Source organism: Cydia strobilella, chromosome 17 (assembly GCF_947568885.1).
Source record: "Cydia strobilella chromosome 17, ilCydStro3.1, whole genome shotgun sequence".
NCBI lineage: Eukaryota > Metazoa > Arthropoda > Insecta > Lepidoptera > Tortricidae > Cydia > Cydia strobilella.
Window position 1 is genome coordinate 2,337,904 of NC_086057.1, and position 6,000 is coordinate 2,343,903.

Here is a 6,000-nt window from a genome sequence, read left to right on the forward strand (position 1 = left end):
CCGTGAAATATAAATAAAATGTGAATTAAAGAAGTGCTATTAAGCTAATACAGCTGAAATCCGCTCGTACCGCAATGGGCAATTTAGCCTGAGTTGGATAAAACAGCCGTAAGCCAGCCGCGTAATGTTTATTAGGAAAAATGTGTGATTGCGGTCTGCACGCGTGCGCAGTTAGGACATTCAACTTTTTTTAATTTTAATGTTTTTATTTATTAAAAAAATTAAATCAGGCAACATTATTATAAATACCTTAGGTACAGACTAACATATATACGCATTTCATGAACTTAAAAACTAAACACTATTTAGGCGACAAAACGGCGTGGCTCCGTTTAATCGTCTGGTCTTGTGTCTGATTCGGCAGTTTGCCCCGGGAACCTCCGAAACCCTACTTCGGCCAGAAGTCATTAGTACTGTCCGCGCGCCAATTCCATGCATTCGGAGGTCGAGGAAGTGGGGGGGGGGGGGGGGGTGCGCCGCGCCCGTACGTACAAAATGACACCAGTCACTATCACTGTCATGACGCCCAACATTCCTAACATTCCTCAGCCGTGCACGAATTCGCGCGCGGTAAGTACTGATGATTTTTTTCAGGAGTCCGTGCTTCTACTATTCACAACTTCAAAGTGAAAGCACACTTGGACTTGTGAATTTGTCATATCATTTTGTATGGGGACAGTGAACGTGTTAATAATAATATGGAACAAACACATTTTAGAAAAGAGTGACCCTATTCTACCCTGACCCTGTGACCCTGTTCTGTAGCAATAAATTATTTGTTCTAATATAACGACTGGTACATAGATATCCCGTTTTTCTTATTTGAGTCTTAAGTACTGACAAAATGTATCCCGCCTATAATAAAGCTGCGTAAAAAATTGCTTCAGATTCCCTTAACTTTGCGATGTCTACAGGAAAGTCGCGAACGAGTTAAGCATACAATTAAATCTGTATGACCTATATGGATGGGATTATCAGAGCTCTAGTGCCGAAGGCTAATAATGCAAATTATAAATACTACTCCTAAGCGACTTAAATAGTACCTAATAGTTGGCCATCGAATTTTCTCAATGCTACTGAGAAGCTCTAAAACAAATTCTATTAATTATTTTCAATCAATTTACTGTTAAATCAATCTTATTAAAGCTTCACGAAATAAAATGGATTAACAAAGTTAAATTGGTTTAACATTCTGCATTGTTGAATATTTCACGTGAACTTAGATGATTAGTCAGCCGTCTGTTGTTCATAGATTATCCTCTAGTGGATTCATCATTATGAAACACGGCTAGACTTCAATCTTGTACCTAATAAGGCCACTCAGCAAGCTTCGTCGACTTAACACGGTAGTTCTCTTGAAGTAGTACAATCAATAATAGCAGATGAAACAACGCGCCAAAGTGTCTGCCGCACTGGAATATTTTTCCTAATACAGATAGATCTCTACAGTTTGCCTTCAGATGTATCTGTTACAGTCTAAATATTCTACATAATAGACGCATCTCTTTTTGTTATGCTACTAGAGAAATGGTAGATATTTAGTCTGATCCGCTACTTTTGATTTTGCGGTTTAGACTCACTTGTTCAAACATCTGTGTGAACACATACATGTGTGTGAACATATTGCGCGAGTGACCAAAACAAGTGAGTCTAAACCGTAAAATTATTTAAAGTTAGTATGTCTCACAACAGTTTAAATTCGATTATCTCATCCTATTTATTAATTTACTTAGTTTTATTGGTTTAGGTATCAGACAGAGTAACAAGATCTAAATTACTACAGAGCTGTCTGTAGTTAATTAAATATCAACAATAATCAAAGTTTTGGAATAAATGTGGGTTATTGCATAAAACCTGGAGGCCTGGAAACAGCGTGGGGAGGTCTTTGCCCAGCAGTAGGACAGAACGGCCTCTCAATAATTGACCGAAGCGTTAGCGAAGGTCTCCGCTATAATTATAACCTTGGGCCAAATGCTTTAGTATGTCCGAATATTATCTTCTACAGATCGCAATTTTCGTGATATTTTGTGACCAGATTCCATGATAAAATGGTTTTTTTTTGTCGATCCAGATTTTGAAAATTTTCAAAAATTGCGAAATTTGCCATAAAGGACTTAAGCGCCAATAATAGTACGTTGCTTCTGGAAAATAATATATGGAAAACTTGGCATAATTAATGGAAGACTTTTTTCAATTGTGATATGTACGTTCCAAACAGAAGTTATTTTTCATTAACCCTCCCCACCCTAATTTTAAGGTCTATGGCGCTTAAGACCATTGTAAGTTTTTGTGAGTTTGAGTGAACTAAGTGAATTCACTTTTAACACTTTCTTGAAGCTTATCGCGAGGTTTACAGCTTACAGAGCCACTAGTAATAATGTTATAGTTTAAGATGTTGTGCGTTGGAACTGAATGAGGCTGGTCTCGCCGTTGCCGTATTAGGTAATTTATACATGGTTTAGTTAGTCCCTCTATATATAATGCTTTATCTTGTAGTTGTGATCTGTTATGAGGCTGTTCTGTAGAAGGCAGCAAAATAAACGTAAATAAGAGCAATTGTGGTAATGAAAATTAGTATTCAACTGTTATTAACTTCGTTTACGGGCACTTCGCTCTAAATGGATTAGTATGATCTTAGATTCGCAGAAATCGAGAATTCAAGCAAGCCTTAATAAAGTGATTACGACCTTGAGGCTGATTCTGATTTAACAATTAGTTACGGTTTGATTTTGCTCTGATACGACCTTTACGATACCACATTCTGATTAGACTTAGGTATATCGACCGGGATGTGGAACATCACCTTTTCACCCCGGTCGATATAAGTCTAGTGAAACTGAAATGCGATAGAAGTCGTATCATTAGACATCTCTCTTGTGCTTATTGGTGCACGTGAGATGCACAGTTCTTGTCAAGGTCGTATATTACCAGAAATATAAATAGTTTATTCGTGGCAATAATACCTACAGATAAAAAAGAGGAACAAAAAACAAACTTACACATATTAACATTACAACGCATAACATAATAATTATTGACACATGATATTAGCCACGAAATGGTCTCGACTCAGCATGCTGGTGTTGGCCTGGATGGGCCAACGCTGGTCTTCCGTCGGAGCCATAAACGAGTGAAGCACGGAAAGAACACGATAGGCCAAGTTCGAGTCGGACTCGCGTTCCAAGGGTTCCGTACATTACACAATTTAAACAATGTATTTTTTATGTGAATTGTCTTTAAAAAACCTGTAGGGGTCAGATCAAAAACTAAGTAATTAAGTCCGACTCTCGCTTGACTGCACATTTCTAATAGGTTTTTCGGTGATCTATAGGTAAAGATCTATTTTGTGTATTTTTTTCAAATTTTTTGACCCACTAGTTTCGGAGATAAAGGGGGGAATGGTAATTATTTGCCTATGTTCTTGAATAACTTCTACCTATAAACTATTTGTTTTAAAATTATAAAAAAAAATATATTTGAGATTCTCACAATGAGCTCTTTCATTTGATATGTAACACGATATAGTTTGGCAAACTTAATTTTTTAATGTTCTCATTTACCCCCCAAAAGTGGCCCCCGTGTTTAAAATTAATTTGTTTACGTTACATGTTCATGTTTGGGTTACAAACTTACATACGTGTACCAAATTTCAACTTAATTGGTCCAGTAGTTTCGGAGAAAATAGGCTGTGACAGACAGACAGACAGACGCACGAGTGATCCTATAAGGGTTCAGTTTTTTTCCTTTTGAGGAACGGAACCCTAAAAAAAGGAATAATAAACAACCAGACCAGTGTCACTATTTCTTCAGTTTGAAAATAAAAATCAAAATCTAACAAAAACTAGGTAGGTACATAACGTAATTTTTTTTTTACATTTTTACATCATGTATCTACTATGTGAGCTGTCTTCAACATTTGCAAACCTTGACTATTTGTAGTTGGTTTTACTTTGAGTTCAACCAAATTAAAATAAGCAATTATAAATTGACATTTAAACAAACTCCAACTATAAACACGTGCTAACTGATTGAAGTTTCACATACTTAACGTCAACTGTGTGACATAAATTTTGGTAAGGTGTCCCTGAAATATATTATGATGTCTCCAAAGTTTCCACGCAAAGTTCGAGCTCTGTTCGGGACACCGCTGTCACAACTCCGAAAGATGCTTCAATAGGCTCTTTTCAAGTTTTACTGCTACCATGTTGAATTTTGTGGATATGACGCGGCAACCCTAATGAGGTTTTTAGGGTTGACTCGCATGTCTGAAGACTTATAGGTCTACCGTTTATAAGTGGTTGGTAAAAAGTAGTAATGTGCGAGGATGCGTTGCGAGGGATGTGTTTTTAAGAACCAATAGAATCACTGCACGCTGAGTGAGGAAAACAAATGAAGTGTTCTATTGGTTCACGTATTATTGGTGGCGTATTAAATTTAGTATGATATTTGTTTTTAACGTTGTAATTATAAGAAGTGACATGAATAATATTAGATTTATTAGCATTATTAATTATATTTAGCATAGCTCGTGTTTGTGTTTTTGTATGCCAGTTGCTGATGAAGTATGTATGTGCTTCTTAGTTGCTAAATCCATCTTTTGTACTATATTTTATGCAAAATAAAAATATTTGATGTTTGATATTTGACAGTTTTGACAGGTTTCGGTTCGGTTTCGGCTAAGAAACTGTCGCGCCGAAACTCTATTTTCGGTAGTGTACGACCGAAGTTTTGGTTTCGGTTTCGGTAGGATTCGGCATAAAAATCATGTGTCAGTCAGTAACCGTTTCGGCCAAAACTAGGGCATAACCGAACCTCTAGTTTTGAAATAAAACTATGAAAACTGATTATATCGCGTATATTGAATTTATAATACATCCCGACGTTTCGAACGTTTTACAGCGTTCGTGGTTGTGACTGAGGAAAAACTACAAAGTGCAAAAATACCCATGACACCCTCTAGTTTTGGTTTCGGTTTCGGCAAAAAATTCTGTTTCGGTCGCAGACTACTGATGACACAACTAACGCACACCATACAGCGTAAGCCATCGTGAAGGTTATATTATATAAAAAAATCCGGCCAAGTGCGAGTCGGACTCGCGCACCAAGGGTTCCGTACTTTTTAATATTTTTTGTTATAGCGGCAACAGAAATACATCATCTGTGAAAATTTCAACTGTCTAGCTATCACGGTTCTTGAGATACAGCCTGGTGACAGACAGACAAACGGACGGACAGACGGACAGCGGAGTCTTAGTATTAGGGTCCCGTTTTTACCCTTTGGGTACGGAATCCTAAAAACATGAAGAAATTGTATCAGAATCAGTTTCCAGGGTTAGCTCGCATTCTGTCCGATGAGGCGATGACTAATATGTACTCTCGAAAACTAATACATCATAAGCCCTAAAGCCTGCATAGTTTGGGTCGCGGAAGTAATAATGAACGTAATTTAGTACGAAGCGTTTGTGGCCAAAGGATAATATCGTCATGGCCTAGGGCGTTACGGCCCAGAAGTTTCGTGTTCTTCTCTCACTTGCACTGAGCGTAAAGCGTGAGCGAGATGAATGTGCGTGCTTGGAACTGCGGATATCATGTTTTTAAATTTGAGTTTTTTGTGTTTTAATAAAAAATAAAACCGGCCAAGTGCGCGTCGGACTCGCGCACGAAGGGTTCCGTACCATTACGAAAAAAACAGCAAAAAAAACACGTTTGTTGTATGGGAGCCCCATTTAAGGGTCTACCTGAGGTTTTCATCGATTTTTGACAAGTTTTGAATCGTATCTCCTACTTTTGCACTTCATATAGAATTATAAGACAAGCGGCTATCGGTTCTTCAATCTTTTATCTCCATTTTTGTCTACCGGATTGTGAAAAAAATGAACACTTATTTATTTATGATTGTTTTAAACATTGTCTAAAAAACACATTTTTCGTATCTTGATTGCTGTGAAAGATCTTACTTATACGAAATCTACATATTTGGGTTCGTCTTAGACGTCTCTA